We start from the raw sequence: 20,128 nt of genomic DNA on the forward strand, positions 1-20,128 counted from the left end.
GCTCAATCTCTACAAATATGAATATCAACAGTAGAATCTAAACACCCAATCAGAATGATCTTCAACAAGATCATCCGCAGCAGTCAATAAAAAATCATAATCTTCAACCACATTAGCAGAGGATTCACCATTTTTACCATTACCCTTCCGTAAACTCTTCAAGTCCTCCCTAAATTATGGGCAATGGGATTGCATGTGACCGGATTCACCACGATAAAAGCACTCAACAGTACTCATATCCTTTTACTGAGATCTTGATCTTCCGCCACGGTCACTCTTCCTATGGTTCCTCCCCCTTTCTCCACTCTCTCCAGCTATAAGTATTTTGGGACAACTGTCATCTTCTCGCATCATCTTCTCATTCTCTTTTTAAGCCGCCTCACATCATTTAGCTGCAACTTGTTCTTCCCCACTAACATCGTTTGCATTAACGACTTGAAAGATCTAGGCAAAGAAGCTAACAGGAACAACGACTGCTCTTCATCCTCAATCTTCTCTCCAATACTCAATAACTGACACACCAATTGATTAAAATTATTAATATGGTCAAGAATGTTACCTCCATGTTCCATTCTGAGTGTGTACAGATCCATCTTCAGACACAGCCGGCTAGCTAACGACTTCGACAAATAAGTGGTCTCTAACTTCTTCCATAACTCTTTCAGAGATGTCTCCGTCAACACAGTCACCTTAATTTGGGGAGCAAGGGCTAACCTGATAGTGCTGACAGCCTTCTTCTGAATCGTACTCCATTCAGTATCTTTTATACTGTCGGGCTTCTTCTCTAACGCGATGTCAAGACCCTGCTGCACCAAATAGTCTTGAATCGTACTTTTCCATAATGTGAAATTACTCTTTCCATCAAAGAGCGGAATCTTATACTTAAACGTTGTAGACGACATCTTCTCTACAGCTCGACTTATGCTCTTCCTCTATTATATACCCTCCCTAGACCGAACCTCGGCTCTGATACCACTTTGTTGGGGCCAAACAAACAAAGACACACCCACACAAAGAAATAATAGAGAAAAGCAATGAAGGCACACAACAATTTTAGCGTGGAAACCTCTTCAACAATAGATAAAACGGGACCCATAGGCCTCTTAATCTCCACTATCAAAGGATTATAATTTTTGGACGGACAAAACTGTAACAAAAAAACCCTCGCTCTCTCACACAAACTCAAAGCCTAAGTTACACCTCCTAGTTAACTAGCCTTGAGAATGTGGAATGCATCAACTAAAGGCCTAAATCCTATTTATAAGGGAACTCCCCCTTGATTTTCTTATTTCTAAGTAATGTCGGATTCACACATTATCACACCCGACCCTAAACGACATCGGGCATGAAGGAAAAATAGGATAACGAAAGTCTATCTGTCAAAGTTGAACCTATTTTCTAATAAATAAAAATTTAATTCGGACTAGCTAAAATTTTATTTATTATTTGGCTTGGACTTGATAATTCTATCAAGCTTCCTACGTATCCCGAACATCTTTTAGTCTTTAAACCGGAAATCAAAGCTACGTAGTTCTACCTATTTTAGGTAGTTCTCTTAACTTAGGTAGTTCTGTCAACTTCGGTAGTTCACTTAACTTATTGAGACGTTTTAACTTATTCAACGTTGATTGACACACTAATGATTTAACTAAACATTTCACTTTATTACTTTATAATTTTTTATATATATAAATCATTTTATCTAAACGAATCAAATCGAATAACGTTTTATCAAAACGAATCAAATCGAATGTCTTTTCCAAACGAATCAAATCGAACAACGGTTTATCAAAATGAATCAAATCGAACAACGTTTCAAATGCAATCAAATCGAACAACGTTTCATCAAACCAAATTCGTAATCAATCAAACGTAAAACATTACAATTCAAATCATCAAGCATTTTCAAAACATAATACTAAATTTGCGTGTGTTTCCATCCTCGAATTCCACCCATGTAGCTTATCATAACATCAATAACATCAATAATCGAGATATCTCATTCATATCTCGCATTGCCTAACGTTAGGACTACCAGCCGTGCACTCTGGCCATACCGCCCTTAGGTATGGTCTTACAACTTACAACTCCTACCTCGGGCAATCCTAGATGGACAAAACCATTTTTTCTATTTTCCAAAATATCACAACATAAAAATCATATTTGGACTTCAATCCAAATCATGGAAATAATAACAATAATCGAATTAGCTTTCTCAATCCAAAGAATACTTCGTATAAAATTGTCAAATTCATTTTTTATTTGGACTTCAATCCAAATCATGGAAATAATAACAATAATCGAATTAGCTTTCTCAATCCAAAGAATACTTCGTATAAAATTGTCAAATTCATTTTCTCGACCAAATATCCAAAATACCACGATTATAAATAATTATTCTTTAAATAATCAAAATCAAAAGTATATAAATATTTTAAACAATATATCTTAAATAATTTAATGAAACGTATTCAAAACCCCTTAAATCATTTAAAACTAATGTCACCGGCATAGCTATTTCAGACCGAAGACTCGTTTATATTATCATAAGTCTATTTGAACTAATTTTATAAACTTAATTTTATATCTTAATTTTATATTCAAATTTCGGTACTAATTTGTAATAATATTCAAACTCTTGTACTAATCTTGTGGATTCTAATTGGCAATTATCGATATTAGTCCTTATATTTTAACTCGACAAATTAAAGTTTCTCAGAATATTATATCGATAATATTTAATATCGTTTAAAGTTAAATATGTTTATTGGACTATTTTCCGTCACCGAAATAAAGATTCTAAACCGACATAATTAATTCGAACTATTGATACTATTGGACTCGTTTCACTGTCATAAATCTTATTAGTACTAATTTTATATTCGACTTTATACCGACTCTACTTGGTAAATATCAATACCGACTCTAATTGGTAAATATCACCATTAGACCTTCTAATTTATAACTTTTGTCTATTAATATTGAATTTCGCATTATTAAATCTAAAAGACAATCTAATCTAAAAGTTATACTACTTATTAAAATTTGACGAAATTAGTAGAACCAAACTTAATCAAAATCATGTCTATAACATTTTAAAAATAATTTCGATCTAAATATCGTTACCGAAATGTCGTCGTTGGTCACCGAAAATTAATCAATGTGATCTCTTGACAGCTGATTCGAAACGTCACGTCATCGTCTTCCTTAACATCCAAAAAGGTTTTCCCCCTCCTTATTTGGAAACTATTCTTACTTATTAATCCGAAATTGGATCTCTTCCCAAAAGGTCCCTTCTCACATGTTAATAATGTAAATATATATATATTAAAGATGTCTCAAAGTATGATTTTATCCTCTTAAACCCTTGCCACTTACATGGAAATATATAAATTTATAAATGTAATTTAACTTAGTTAAAGTTGACACATGTGTTTTTGAATATTTTCACCATATATTTCAACTTTAACAAGTGTTTTACCTATGTCTAAATATATGCCACATTTTATATATATATATATATATATATATATATATATATATATATATATATATATATATCATTTATTTTATTATTATCATTATTATATATAATTTGATATAAATGTTGATATTAATATTATTATATATATAATTTGATATTAATATTATTATATATGAATTTTGAATTGCAAATTCATATTTGCATATATTTGGCAATTTGATATAAATGTTGATTTAGTCCTTAAGCTTATAATTTTTAAAAACATACCCAAAAAAATTTAATTTACAACTAACAATATTAAATTAAACTCAATAATACAATTAAATTTATAATTAATTAACACTATTTATTTCGAACTACATATTTTAGACACGGACGTTACAATTCTCCCCACCTTAAAGAATTTCGTCCTCGAAATTTATATCGATTTCTTTCTTCGATTTTCTTTTTAACTCATTATCGAACTATATGACCCTCAAAATTTCTATCCTCAAATATTCGTATTTTTAAATCACAATCCACACTAGGTTCGAAGAAAATAACCTAGAGCTCTGATACCAAAGTGTCACACCCGACCCTAAACGACATCGGGCATGCAGGAAAAATAGGATAACGAAAGTCTATCTGTCAAAAGGCGAACCTATTTTCTAATAAATAAAAATTTAATTCGGACTAGCTAAAATTTTATTTATTATTTGGCTTGGACTTGATAATTCTATCAAGCTTCCTACGTATCCCGAACATCTTTTAGTCTTTAAACCGGGAATCAAAGCTACGTAGTTCTACCTATTTTAGGTAGTTCTCTTAACTTAGGTAGTTCTGTCAACTTCGGTAGTTCACTTAACTTATTGAGACGTTTTAACTTATTCAACGTTGATTGACACACTAATGATTTAACTAAACATTTCACTTTATTACTTTATAATTTTTTTATATATAAATTATTTTATCTAAACGAATCAAATCGAATAACGTTTTATCAAAACGAATCAAATCGAATGTCTTTTCCAAACGAATCAAATCGAATAACGGTTTATCAAAACGAATCAAATCGAACAACGTTTCAGACGCAATCAAATCGAACAACGTTTCATCAAACCAAATTCGTAATCAATCAAACGTAAAACATTACAATTCAAATCATCAAGCATTTTCAAAACATAATACTAAATTTGCGTGTGTGTCCATCCTCGAATTCCACCCGTGTAGCTTATCATAACATCAATCACATCAATAATCGAGATATCTCATTCATATCTCGCCTTGCCTAACGTTAGGACTACCAGCCGTGCACTCTGGCCATACCGCCCTTAGGTATGGTCTTACAACTTACAACTCCTACCCCGGGCAATCCTAGATGGACAAAACCATTTTTTCTATTTTCCAAAATATCACTAACATAAAAATCATATTTGGACTTCAATCCAAATCATGGAAATAATAACAATAATCGAATTAGCTTTCTCAATCCAAAGAATACTTCGTATAAAATTGTCAAATTTTTTCTATTTTTCAAAATATCACAACATAAAAATCATATTTGGACTTCAATCCAAATCATGGAAATAATAACAATAATCGAATTAGCTTTCTCAATCCAAAGAATACTTCGTATAAAATTGTCAAATTCATTTTCTCGACCAAATTTCCAAAATACCACGATTATAAATAATTATTCTTTAAATAATCAAAATCAAAAGTATATAAATATTTTAAATAATATATCTTAAATAATTTAATGAAACGTATTCAAAACCCCTTAAATCATTTAAAACTGATGTCACCGGCATAGCTATTTTAGACCCAAGACTCGTTTATATTATCATGAGTCTATTTGAACTAATTTTATAAACTTAATTTTATATTTTATTTTTATATTCAAATTTCGGTACTAATTTGTAATAATATTCAAACTCTTGTACCAATCTTGTGGATTCTAATTGGCAATTATCGATATTAGTCCTTATATTTTAACTCGACAAATTAAAGTTTCTCAGAATATTATATCGATAATATTTAATATCGTTTAAAGTTAAATATGTTTATCGGACTATTTTCCGTCACCGAAATAAAGATTCTAAACCGACATAATTAATTCGAACTATTGATACTATTGGACTCGTTTCACTGTCATAAATCTTATTAATACTAATTTTATATTCGACTTTATACCGGCTCTACTTGGTAAATATCAATACCGACTCTAATTGGTAAATATCACCATTAGACCTTCTAATTTATAACTTTTGTCTATTAATACTGAATTTCGTATTATTAAACCTAAAAGACAATCTAATCTAAAAGTTATACTATTTATTAAAATTTGACGAAATTAGCGGAACCAAACTTAATCAAAATCATATCTATAACATTTTAAAAATAATTTCGATCTAAATATCGTTACCGAAATATCGTCGTTGGTCACCGAAAATTAATCAATGTGATCTCTTGACAACTGATTCGAAACGTCACGTCATCGTCTCCCTTAACAGCCAAAAAGGTTTTCCCCCTCCTTATTTGGAAACTATTCTTACTTATTAATCCGAAATTGGATCTCTCCCCAAAAGGTCCCTTCTCACATGTTAATAATGTAAATATATATATATATATATATATTAAAGATGTCTCAAAGTATGATTTTATCCTCTTAAACCCCTTGCCACTTATATGGAAATATATAAATTTATATACTTTAAAGATTTGACAAATGTAATTTAACTTAGTTAAAGGTGGACACATGTATTAAATTATTGACATGTGTATAGATTCATTGACAAGTGTTTTTGAATATTTTCAACATATATTTGAACTTTAATAAGTGTTTTATCTATGTCTAAATATATGCCACGTTTTTTTTGTATATAATATATATATATCATTTATTTTATTATTATCATTATTATATATATAATTTGATATAAATGTTGATATTAATATTATTATATATATAATTTGATATTAATATTATTATATATGAATTTTGAATTGCAAATTCCTATTTGCATATATTTATTTGGCAATTTGATATAAATGTTGATTTAGTCCTTAAGCTTATAATTTTTATAAACATACCCAAAACTTTTTAATTTACAACTAACAATATTAAATTAAACCCAATAATATAATTAAATTTATAATTAATTAACACTATCTATTTCGAACTACTAATTTTAGACACGGACGTTACACACATCCCTTTACAACACTTTTAACCAATGTGGGATTTGGGGAGATATCCCAACAGAAAGGTCATGGTGAAAGGGAGAGAATCAATTGAGTGTATTTAATGCATGAATAAAGTTCCTTTGAATTTTAAAGTTTTGTTCTAATAGAATGATTGCTTTTTCTGTGTAGAATTCGACCATCGGGATTTTTTTTTGGGGAATGAAATCGAAAATGTTATTTTTATTTTCTTCTTAGATAATATGTTTAATTGAATTTAATTCTTTTGTGTATTAAAAAAACACTTTTGTGTATCCAGATTGTGAGCACTAATACGTTTAATTGGATTCAAATTTTTTACATATAAAATTTTATGTGCACAAGTATGTTTAATTCATTATTCTGGTGAGAACCTGAAATTGGCTTCTATGCCAATCTAAATAAAAACCAGAAACCCTTTCATAGAAATACCACGCAAAGAAGAAAAGCAATGAGTCACATTGAATTAAAAATTATCATCTAGACAATAATACAAAGGCAAATAATGAATAAAATCTATCATTTGAAAAAAATCCAAGGACATAATTGACTAAGACCTATGTCATCTGAAACACGTTACAACAACAGACATTAATATGAAAACTATCATCACGTTAACCAAGAAGCCAATTCTAATAAATTTTTTGATATTTTTATTTAATAGGCTATTATTCAAGGGTCATCTAGTTGACGAGAATAATAAATATGTCGTCATCGGAATATGAGTAAGATGACAGTGTATTAATAGGCTGATGCCATGTGTGTACTAATAAACATTTTTAATCATTTTTAATCATTATAAACATTTTTAAACATTTTTAAGATGACAGTGTACTAATAGGCTGATGTCATGTGTGTACTAATAAACATATTTATGTAGGGTTATCGATATACTAATAAACATTTTTAATCATTTTAGAGTAAATTACATCAAAGGTACCTAAATTATACCCCAATTCACACTTTGGTACCTGAATTACATTTTGGCTCAAAAATATACCTCAAATATGAATGCCCGCGGACACTTTAATATTTTTAACAGGCACTAACCAGTTAATTAGAATTTAAACCATTTAGTTGACCACTTTTAAGATTTGGACTATTTATTTAATAAATTTTTATTTAAAAATTAAAAAGACTCAATCTCTCTCCTCTAATCTGTCATTCTCTTTGTTTCTCTTTCGTCGATGATGAAGTTTGGCGGCTCAACCGTTGCTCGGTGTTGACCAATCTATCACTCTCTTTGTTTCTCTCTCTTTCTCTCTCGTTGATGATGAAGTCTGGCGGCTTAACCGCGACTCGGCATCGACTAATCTGTCACTCTCTTTGTTTCTCTGTTTCTCTCTCGTCGATGATTAATTCTGGCGGCTCAACCGCTGCTCAGCGTCGAGTACTGTGGTTACAACAACAGCAATCACTACGAGTTGCTTCCAATGGTTCTTATGGCTGACACGGACACATCCGTTCCAAGGACAGGAGCTCAAATCTCAAATTCTTTTTTACAATAATCATTTTCTCAGTACTTATTTCATTCTTTGCACCACTTTCAGAAACATATAAACTCAGTAATGTAAATAACCAATTTTTGTATTCATCTTTCCAAAATGAAAAGATTGAACCAACAATCTAGAGAAGCATAAAGAAACAAAATAGCATGTTTTTGCTGATATACTTTTGAAGCTTCTAGAGGTTGTATAACCAATTTTTATATTCATCTTTCAACAGTTTTAATCTTAATTTACTGTGGCTAATTTTCAATTTGGAGATGAAAAGGTTCGATTTATTAGAGAGAAAGGAAATGAGAGAAAGATAAACATTGAATTTTCATTCTTTAGAGAGAGAAAGGAAATGGGAAAGAGAATCAAAGGAAACTGTTAGGCATGAAAATGACTATAATTAAATATACTATTTGTGATGAATTAAGCGTGTTTTAGGAGTAATGTTACTTAAAAGAAGGACTTATAAGTGTTTTTATGCAGATTTGAAAAGAAAAAGTCGAACAGACTGTAAGCAGCCTGTTTTGTAGAAACCATGAGGAGATGAGCAACCTTTGATCCAGCAGTTAAAGGTTGCGTGTCTGATGACGGATAACGACGTGACAAGCAGCAGGAGCGGCAAGAAAGAGCAGCTAAAGTAACAAGATGACAAGAGTGTTCGAACCTTGAGTGTTCAAGGGTCAAAATATCTTACCACTTCTAGTAATCCAGGAACAGTTGAACAATCTATTTTGTTTTGTAATATTTTATTAAATACTTCTGTACCGATAGCTTTTTCCTCCTATTGATAGACGTAGTGGAGGGAAAGGAAAGGTACCTTTTTTAGAACAGAAGATAGAAGTTTTTGGTAGAGAGAAAAGCTCTCTAAGAAGATGATGACTCCATTGATAGAGTCCTGGAGATACAATGCAGACTGTTCACTCGGTAATATGAGTGAGTAGTCATTTTGAACTGGTTCGGCCAGTTAGGGCCTGTTATGTAAGTCTTCTATTTTCTTATTTATGAATGAATGTTGATACATTATGATGTGTTTGATAAAGCTTTTACTCTATTGTTGTATGCATGTATGTTAGTGTTAGATGAATGATAGGGAACTGCTTTCATCTTCACGGAACTTTTTATCAAACGTCCAACCCCGAAGCAGGAATGTTAGGACGTTGTATCAAGGGTTTTGTTTATTGAAATGTTGTTTCGACCGTAATGCAAGAAAGAACCAACCTTAGGGACGCTTACGGTTGTAGTAAGTCTTAGAATCTTAAGAACACACGAGAGTTGACTTAAGTGAGCATTAAAGTAGAAACCTTGACTTCACTTTACGTCATTCATGAATAAATGGGATGTTTAGAGACTGAAAGTAACATGTTCTGATGTGCCTAGCCTGTTCTACCTTTTATCATCATTAAATACTCTTTTTCATAAGTTAAATCATTGACTTTGATACCAATTCACAATATCTCTTAAGATAACGAATTCACACACCACGAACACCCTGTTCTGCAAGGTTTTTCTAGTAAAATTTGGTCATCAATCCCTGTGGAGACGATACTCTATTTATCACTTTATTACTTGTATCTAGTGCACTTGCTAGAGTCTGTTCAGAGGACAATAGAAACTATGAAGAAGGAAGAAGAACTATTCTAGTTCAGTGAGAATTAAAGAGAGAGAGAGTGTGTGTGAGAATGGGAGAGAGAGAAAGAAATTAAGAGGGACAAATTAGTCAAAATTTTGATTAAAAATGGTCAAAACTCGGGTTGACCAGTTAGTGACTGGCTAAACGTATCATATTGTCCGGTTACCATTACTTAAGGTATATTTTTGAGACAAAATGTAATTCAGGTACCAAAGTGTGAATTGAGATAAAATTCAGGTACCATTTGTGTAATTTACCCAATCATTCTATACTTCTTGGAACAATCTTGTAATTTTAAAAGGACTACCCTAAGGATTTTTCTAATGCAAGTTCTAGATTATCACTACATCAATAACCCCTTCAAACGACAGTTAAAAACCGTCATCTCAAAGAATATGAAACTATTACGGGGTTCGATGCCGCTGATGATGCTTCCGATGATGATTGTCTTCTGTCATTTGAAATAACCTCATATGACACCAGCCTATTGGTACACTGTCATTTTACTCATTTTCCGATGATGACATTTATTATTCTCGTCACCTATATGACCTTTAAATGACAACCTACTAAAAAATGTCAAAATATTTATGGGAAATTGGCTTCTTGGTTAAAATGATGACAATTTGTCATTGACAGTTTGGTTAAATTTATGAGAAATTATCATGTTTTAGATGACATATGTCTCAATCAATTATGTCAATAGATTTTTTTTCAGATGACGGATTTTAGTAATTATTTGTCTTTCTATTGTTGTTTAGTTGATTTTTTTTAATTCAACGTGGCTCATTGCTTTTCTTCTTTGTTTGGTATTTCAATGAAAGAGTTTTTGGTTTTTATTCAGATTGGCATAGAAGCCAATTCATGTTTTACCTGAATAAACATACTTGTGAACATAAAATTTTATATATTAAAGATTTGAATTCAATTAGAGACAAACTATTACTCATAATCTGTATACATAAGAGTCTAATTCAATTCTTGATACTACCCAAGAATAAAATAAAAACAACATATTCGATATAGCAATAAATAGTTGATCTTCATTCCTAAATTCCAAGTCCAATTCTGCATAGAAAAAGCAATCATTATGTTTGAAGAAATAATCCATAATTCCAAGGCAATATAGAAAGTCCTTTCACTTTCCACCATCAAACCAATATAAATTGAAAGTGTGTTTAACTTTTCTTTCTTACCCTAACTTTTCTAATCGTAGAAAAGTTTTTTTTTTTAAAAAGCATACCTAATTTCACTGGCTTTCATCCGCAGCGGCATACTGTTGGACTTGGTTCAACTCGCTTAAGAGTAACCAATGTCGCTTGTGAGTATTCAAGGTATCTCTATTTACTTCCTTATATAGTCTTCTTCTTCCTTTTTTTTCTTCTTATTCATCTTTGATGCATGCAGGTCTTATTGATGGAGACATATTCTGTGGGGAAGTAAAGATGGGAGGCCCCTATATCCACTTTTCAGAAGATTTTGATCATTGAAAATCCCATTGACTTGTTAGCAAAGGTGGTAACATCGATCAAGTTTCAACATTGTTTGAACTTGATTAATGTTATCAAAATTTGAAGTTTATATCACTAGTACAAAAATGTTCTATAACTACGCCTTATTAGCTATAGTTGTCAATAAGAACCGTAGCTAAAGGTCATTAGAGTCGGTTATTTCAAAAAACCAACTCTAATAAGGTTTTATTAGAATCGATTATTTGCCAAAACCGACTCTAAAAATGTGAAAATTACGGAGAGCGCGCGTTTTTTAACATCATTGGCGTCGGTTTTTGCAAATAACGGATGCCAATGATCCAAATAATAGGTCGGTTTCTATAAAACCATCATCAATTAGGATCATTGGCGTCGGTTTATTATTGAACTGACGCCAATAATGGGTCATTGGCGTCGGTTTATGAGTAACCGACACTAATGACCCTTTTAGAGTCTATTATTTATAAACTGACTCTAATAACCTGATATATATTTTGGAGATACTAATAAATCTGGGGAATTTTTCGTTGAGATTTTTTTAAGATTGTTAAGGTGGAAATTTTTGAATAAAGGCTAAAAGAATTATTTGTCCTTTGACCTATCGAAAATGTTTGCCTTTTTCTCCCGACCTATTATTTGGTAACATGTTCCCCTAACCAATCCAAAATGCTTGTTTTTGCGATTTGGACTATTATTTGGTAACATTTTCCCCTGGTAAATTGCACCCATGGCCACTGAACTTTATCATTTTAATATTGTGGCCACTGAACTTTAATTCTTAACAGTATGACCACCGAACTTTACACTTTTTAATATCGGTGGCTACTCAACACCTCAAAACGGCCGTTGACGGCCTCAAAATAAAAAATTCGAAGAGTTAATGATATTCTAAGGAACTTTAATTCTTGAAAATTTTCATTTTGAGGTTATTTAAGTGTTGTTTGGTTAGGAGAGAGAAAGTTCCAAAAAAACTGTTATTTTGGAAAATAAAAAATGTGGTTTCATGGTAAATGTTGTTCTGAACAACTTTAATTCTTGAATATTTTCATTTTGAGGTCGTTAACAGTCATTTTAAGGTGTTAGTTAAAATTGAGTGGTCACCGGTGTTAAAAAGTGTAAAGTTCAGTGGTCATACCGTTAAGAATTGAAGTTCAGTGGCCATAATGTTAAAATAGGTAAATTTTAGTGGTCATGGGTGTAATTTACCCCATTTCCCCCCTTAACTATCAAAACTGGTGAAATCTAAATGAGTACGGATGATAAGTTATTAGTTGAGATTGCACTAATCACTATGTCATTTTCCCTTTCACATGACACAAGATACATGACAGACATTTGTTTTCGTGTTGTCTGAATTTTTTTCGTGATAGTATTTTAACAATATGTCATCTGAAGGCGTAATTAAAAACGCGCTCGATTCTCAGATGATATTATGATTACAGTCTTCTGTCATCTAAAAAAACACGATTTTTATGGAGAAGTCACTTAACCATCGGACGACACTGCATATAAATGACTGTTATTGTTAACTAAAAACAAAAAAAAAACGGCAACCAAATATTAGAAAAGCGGGGGAGCAAAAAGTTCCTAAAAATTTTAACGCGCCCAATATTTTAAATGGGATATAAAAGGCAAAATGAAAACCTAATTTCTCATTTTGTCTATCCATTTCTCTAGAATCCATCTCACCTTGCTCCCTCCATCTCCATCTCTGAAATCTGGAATTGTATCTATCTCCCCAGCATCTCTAGATGTCTTCTTCTCCGACCATTCTTAAATCCATCTGGTAAGTATTGTTGGGCTTTATCTTTTTTATATTACTAATTCCTCTTTTCTCTTTCTTTCTCTCACTCTCTCAAATCTTGTGGAGAACTGTTGTTACTGCAACTCTATCGACCGGTGCCACGAGGAATCGCCTGAGCCATTAGATATAGATCGGAGTCGCCTGACCTTAACGAAGACATCATGTTGTTGTTGAGTCTCCATTTTTAAGTATCATTTCCCCTAATTTTCTATTGATTTAGGGTTTTTTTTTCACTTTGTAAAACTGAGCCTTTGAATCTAACGTTCATGAACAAGTTAAGTTCCTTATACCTGTTGTTAATTTTGAAGTTTTGCTTTATAAAATCACTTCTTTTCTCTTTTGCATCTTACCAATTTTTACACTTCTGTTTTCTTCCTTACACTTGAGTTTTCTTCCTTACCAATTTCAACCATTAGTTCCTTATGCTAGATCCTTAAGAAATTTATCTTGATTGAGATGTCAAATTTGAACTTGTGCATGGGTTATTATAAATGTAGCAGTATGAGAGGTTGTCCTGCAAGGAAGTATGTGGAGAGGTACCTGGAAGACCCATCCATGCTCATTGTTACTTATGAAGGTATAAGAGGTGCCTAGGATATATTTGGATTTTTCCTTTTTTGACTGTATGTGTTTTAGGAAGTTCCTTGATGGATTGTGCACATTGAAAGCCTTTAGAAGTCTGTTCTATGCATTTTCGGGTTGCTTTGTAATTTAATAAGTTCTGGCCTTTAGAAGTTTGTTCTATGCATTTAGAAGCCTTTTGAATGTTGATGTGTTTCTTGCATTTTACAATATTGAAGAGGCACAAGCACATGTAATGTAGTTAAACTCTGTTTCTCATATGTGTGTTCCGTTCCAACAAGCATCTCTATGTTCAAGTGATTGATGACTAAAAAATGCACACACTAGGACCATATCATTAGGATCTAACCCTGCTATAGGATTGTCTGTGTAGAAAAGCACAGGTATCCCTTGCTTTCTTAACCTTGCTGTAGGACCATGTCATTAGGATCGAATCGTGAAACTATAATCTTCTATTATCAACTGCAGATCCTGCTAGTGCTTGCAGCTTTAACAAAAATAAGTGGCCATGCACACAGGGAGATCCTACTTCAATATCGTGCAATTGAAATCCAATGTTATGCATGATACCTTATTTGATGAGTTATTGATCTTCAGTTACTAAGGTAAATAGTTTTGTTGCTACTTAAAATAATATTTTTCAGCAAGGTTATAAAACTGAATCAATTGTTTGATTTAATGTAATGTGTAGGTGTTGTTTGAAAATTTAGGGATAAAATGAAATCTGGACAATCACTGAAATTTTTACTATTTGGGCTTCCATATTCTTGTTTCAGCTGTCAAACCCTCAAAGTGATGGCACAAGTTCAATGACTAGGAAAAAGTTTATTTTATGGAATAAATTTTGAAGGATCTTATTACTTATTTTGTATGATATACTTTTATCCTACTGGCTGGTATATTGTGTTATTGACTGGACATGACATTTAAGGATTATCAAAAATTAGCTGGATAATTATAAAAAACATGAAAGTAATCTGTTTTCTTCGCATGATGTTTCAAATAACAGGAATTCTTTTCCGAGGGAGGGATTTGACATCATATTTTCTATTTTGGATATGAATTCCAGACAAAAGTAGGAAAAGTAAAAGTAATATCTATCTTGTGCAACTTCATCTTTTTGTTTTGCAAGTTCGAGCTACTAAAACACCAGTAGGCGGACCTATCATCTCTATCACACGTCTGCTGTGTAACCAGTATAAATAATGGATCAAACCAATTGTAGCTCTCACTTTGAAAGTTCCTCTTACATTGTAAATGATTTTGTTATTCTGCACCTGCCTTTGAAGTTGAGCAGCAAGATCACGAGGTAAATACACTAAACTTGATATCACATGAACTGACTCCAACCTCGTTTCTTTTCTCCTTTGGGTGAAAAGTTGACGAGCTGTTTGTATTCCTACGAGTCTGTTAGAAAAGTAGAGCTCTATAACCACATGCTTGAATCTTACATTGATTTTCTAGTTTGGGTTGGAGAAATTTGCCAGGAAAGTAAGGTCCCCATTGAAATACTGGTTTGTAGTTCCATTTTTTGTTTGTTGTTTTTCTTTTTCTATAATTTCAATTGGTGAAATTTACAGTCTCTTATTTTCCATAAGTAGTTAGAGATAGTATGAGGAAAATATTTATTCGTACATATGTAAGAAAAAGGGTAATTAATTAAGTGTTGATCTAATAATTCTTCCCATGGCCACCATCATATCCATAGCCATGTGTTAAGCTCAAAATATACCTAAAATATCATTAATATTCACGTCAGTTTTGTCATAAAATCGTGCTATTTATATCTATTTAGAGTACTTTTACGTCCGAATATGTTTCTTTGATGCAAGGTACCTAAATATTTGGTAAAATCCAAATAGGAGCGAAAACAGATCAAAAACGAAGGAAAAACCCTAAGTTACGAGCCAAAAGGACGAGAAAATCAGCGCACCGATACGAGGAGTCGGGAACGAAGTCAGAACCGGGAGGAGAATCCCGTGTCGTGACCGAGATTCCCATATCTCGGTCGCGATAAGCCTTTTTCAGGCACTTCATCGATGCGTTCCGAAGATAAAAATTGCTCCCCATGTCACGACAGGGATTCTAAAATCTTGGTAGGACCAGCAGCTTTTTCAGCACCAAATTCACATGTTTGAATTCCAAGAAGCACATCTGTTCGGGTGGATAGAAACGTCTCTTTGCAGTGGACACGACCCTTCAAACACGACTCTTCAACATATATAAATAAAGAGTTGATTTCAGAGTTGAAAAGAGTTAGATTAATTAAGATTAGAGAGCATAATTTATGTACAAATTCTGAGTCAGAAACGATTCAGAATTTAGGTTTAGATTAAGAATTGATTCGAAGACGAGTTTTCATTTCGGTAGAAGACAAACAATCTCTATTCCGAAGATTCAACGAGAAGATCAAGCAGCGGAGGCAACACTAGAGTCCGACAAACTCCAACGAAGTTTGAGGAAAGGATTGACAATCCGGAACTCAAATTAGTTAGAATGATTACCATGTTTTCTTTTCTCTGTTAACTTGTATTGATGCACAAATTCTTTAATAAAAGTTTGCACAATTCAATATACCTTTCTGTAGTTACTTTGATAATTTCTTCGAAGTAAGATTCTGGTGTTTTCATTAAAATGTATTTAATCCACATAGTTACAAGGAAACTTTGTTGAACACTTGAAAGAATTACTATTTACGGATAATATGATCGTTAGGTCGGCTTATCGGAAATAAATACCAATTTGATTAAGGTAGAAATCTATTCCGAACCAGAGAGATTTCTACAGTTCAAAGCCTTTTAATTGAAGGAATTTACCTTTTATTACACACTTATAATCTTTACAAAGTTTATGTTGATATCTTTGCTTAGTGCAAATAAGTTTAACGCTTTTCTTACTTTAAATGCTAAAAGTTTATGTCTTGTAATTCAATCTTAAGACATAATTGATTTCTAAATTTCTAACATAAAATTCTAATCTGATTCTTGTTAATTAAATTCATCACAATCCAATTCAATTAAACGATTTTCTATAATATAAACCTAAAGACGTATTCAAACTGTATCAAAATAAGTTTTTGTGAAAAAACGTTCCCTGTGGGATCGATATCTTTTTATTACTACAAGCGAAACCGTGCACTTGCGGAAACCGTTCAACAAGTTTTTGGCGCCGTTGCCGGGGAACGCCAAAATTTTTTACAAAAATTTAGATTTTTCGTGTTTTATTTCGAATCTAGGTTTATACATACTTATTTTAATTTTTATATTTTATATATTTCAATTTACTTACATTTTTAATTTTTTTTGAATTTTGTTTTGAAGGTAGTTTCGGTTCTTGCAAAAATTTCAAGTTCATGCCCAATTCTCGAAGTTCATGCATTCCACCAAAACCACTTGATCCAGAAATTGGAAAGACAATTAAGAAAAAAAGAAAAAACAAGAAAGACAAAGAGAAACAAAAATCACAGCTAGAAAACATGGCAATTCCACCCACACTTATGGATTACGCTAGGCCGGGAGTGGCCGGTGTAACGAACAGTATAGTTAGACCCCAGATTGTCGCACACCAATTTGAAATTAAGCCAGCTTTGCTTAATATGTTACAAAACAATGTGACATTTTATGGACTACCTAACGAAAACCTAAACACCCATTTGACAAATTTCCTAGAAATTTGCGACACTTTTAAAATGACCGATGTGCCTGCCGAATCGATTAAACTTCGTCTTTTTCCTTTCACTTTGAAGGATAGAGCCAAAGTTTGGTTAACTTCGATGCCAGCCACAACATTCGAAACTTGGGACCAATTAGCCCAAGCATTTTTATCAAAAAATTTCCCTTTAGCAAAAACTGCAAGAGTCATTAAAGAATTAACATCCTTTGCACAACATGATACTGAAACCCTTTATGAAGCATGGGAACGTTTTAAGGAACTTCAACGTTTATGCCCACACCACCATTTGCCCGATGAACTTTTGATGCAAACCTTTTATAACGGAATAAATCCTACAACCAGAGGTTCATTAGATGCTATGTCGGGAGGGTTATTTATGAAGAAGACATCCGCCCAAGCAAGAGAACTTTTAGAGGAAATGGCAATCAACAGTAGTTGTGGCCAGCAGAACGTGAACACACTCCAGTGGCGAAACCATCATCCTCAACCACATCACGAGTTAAAGGTATAGTGAATCTCGATCCAGTCGCGATGTTACAAGCCCAATTTTCTGCGTTATCGCACAAAATTGATAGGTTTATGGCATCGTGTGATACTAATGGTAACCCAATCCAAACGGATGTGGATTACGAAGGTGTGGATGAGGTCGAACAGGTAAACTTTGTCCAAGGACAAAATCAAACTAATAATCCTTATTCTAGTACTTATAATCCCGGATGGAGAAATAACCCTAACTTTAGTTGGAAAGATAATAATAATACCAGTGCCAATCAAAGTCGACCTAATAATTATCAAAATCAGTCAAGAGACACGATTGACACTTTATCTTCTAAAATCGACAAATTTATAGACTCTATCGGTGGCAAAGTAAATAGCCACGATGATGGTTTTAAACGAATTGAGAATAAATTTGATCAGTTAATCAAAAACCATTCGTCTAGCATCTATAATTTGGAGGTTCAAATAGGACAAATTGCTAAATCAATTCCATCCCGAAAAAAGGGAAGTCTTCCCAGCCATACGGAAGAAAATCTGAAAGAGCATGTAAAGGCTATCACTCTTCGTTCGGGAAAACATTACTTAGGTCCGGAAATGCCCAGAGATTCTACTAACATTTTGCAGGGAAGTGATTTGACGACGAAATCTAAGGAAGATAATGTAAATTCAAAAAGTTCGCCAATAGATGCTAGTACAAAAACTTTTGTACCAAAACCACCTTTTCCACATAAAGTCCGAAATAAGGACTATGACAAACAACTTTTAATGTTTTTAGACAAACTTAAAAATTTGCATATAAATTTAACGTTTATGGTGCGATAACGCAAATTCCTAACTATGGTAAATTTTTAAAAGATTTGATTTCTAAGAAAATCAGTTGGGAAGGAATTTCATCCATATCGTTAACAGAAGATTGTAGTTCAATAGTGTCAAGTAATTTGCTGACTAAGCTCAAAGATCCTGGATGTTTCACCATCCCGTGTAAGTTGGGAGACATTGAATTCCCAAGTTGTCTTTGTGACTTAGGAGCGAGCATTAACTTAATGCCATTGTCTATTTTCAAGAAATTAGGTTTAGAAGAAGATATCAAACGTACCAATATGGTTTTGCAATTAGCGGATCAAACCCCTAAGAAACCATATGGTATAATTGAAGACGTTTTAGCAAAAGCCGATAAATTCATTTTTCCTACCGACTTTGTTATACTAGACTTTGCATATGACGTTAATTGTCCGCTAATTTTTGGTAGACCGTTTATGAATACGGGACGTGCATTAGTCGATGTATCGGAAGGAAAAGTAGTTTTGTGAATAGGTGAAGATAAGATTGAGTTTAATATGAAAAAATCAATGAAATACCCTATGGAAGAGTTAGTTTGTATGAAACTTGATTTGGTCGAAGAATGTGTCAGTGATGTTATTCAAAGAGAAAAAGTAATAGAACCAATAGTGGGAGAAGAATTAGAAGATAAGGCTCCAGAGCCTTTGAATCGAGAAGATGGACCAGTTCCGCCTTCAATTGTAGAACCCCCTAAGTTAGAACTTAAAGAGTTACCAAACCATTTGAGGTACGCTTTCCTAGGCGAAGGCAATACTCTTCCTATAATTATCTCTAACAAATTAACTAAGGCCTAAACCATACGCAGCCCCCTGAACTTGTCAATTTTGGTCATTTTGCCCCCTGAACTTACGGGACGACCTATTTGCCCCCTCAACTATTTAAAAGTGGTATTAGCAACCCCCTATTTTCATTATAACGGAAACAAAATGAAATTCCAACATTAGTATAAGTGTTCATGGAAGTATTGGACTAGCATGCATATATATAACCTCATTTGCAGCTTGTTTTAGTAGTGCATAACCATATTTGCAATTTTTACAAGAAAACTTGTGTATTGTCTATACTAACCTCATTTGCAGCTTATTTTAGTAGTGCACAACCCTTTTTATTATGACCTTGGTGCTTGCAATGAGAAATGTCATAATTGTTTCCGTTATAATGAAAACAGGGGGTTGCCAATACCACATTTAAATAGTTAAAGGGGCAAATAGGCCGTCCCGTATGTTCAGGGGGCAAAATGACTAAAAGTGACAACTTCAGGGGGCTGCGTATGATTTAGGCCATTAACTAAAGAACAAAAAGATAAATTGAAAGAGATTATTAGAAATAGGATAGGGAGTATGGGATGGCAAATTTCAGACTTAAAAGGAATTAATCCTAGTATTGTAATGCACAGAATTCACTTAAAAGAAGGTAAGCCACCTAAAGCGG

At 32.7% G+C, this 20,128-nt stretch overlaps 1 long non-coding RNA gene and 1 other non-coding gene across 3 annotated transcripts; one reads left to right on the forward strand and one right to left on the reverse strand.

Moving 5' to 3' along the window:
* The first annotated feature begins 12,980 nt into the window (after window positions 1-12,980).
* Window positions 12,981-16,219, forward strand: LOC136210662 (uncharacterized). 2 transcript variants are annotated; one of them, XR_010678149.1, is made up of 3 exons: window positions 12,981-13,682; window positions 14,156-14,292; window positions 14,379-16,219. It is a non-coding gene; the product is annotated as an uncharacterized lncRNA (long non-coding RNA). The 2 variants fall into 2 exon arrangements; XR_010678148.1 differs by having other exon boundaries at window positions 14,697-16,219.
* Window positions 16,220-17,540: 1,321 nt separating this feature from the next.
* LOC136215878 (small nucleolar RNA R71) lies at window positions 17,541-17,647 on the reverse strand. The gene has a single exon (XR_010682881.1). It is a non-coding gene; the product is annotated as a small nucleolar RNA R71 (small nucleolar RNA).
* Between the last annotated feature and the right edge of the window lie 2,481 nt (window positions 17,648-20,128).

The sequence above is a fragment of the Euphorbia lathyris genome, chromosome 1 (assembly GCF_963576675.1).
Source record: "Euphorbia lathyris chromosome 1, ddEupLath1.1, whole genome shotgun sequence".
Classification (NCBI taxonomy): domain Eukaryota; kingdom Viridiplantae; phylum Streptophyta; class Magnoliopsida; order Malpighiales; family Euphorbiaceae; genus Euphorbia; species Euphorbia lathyris.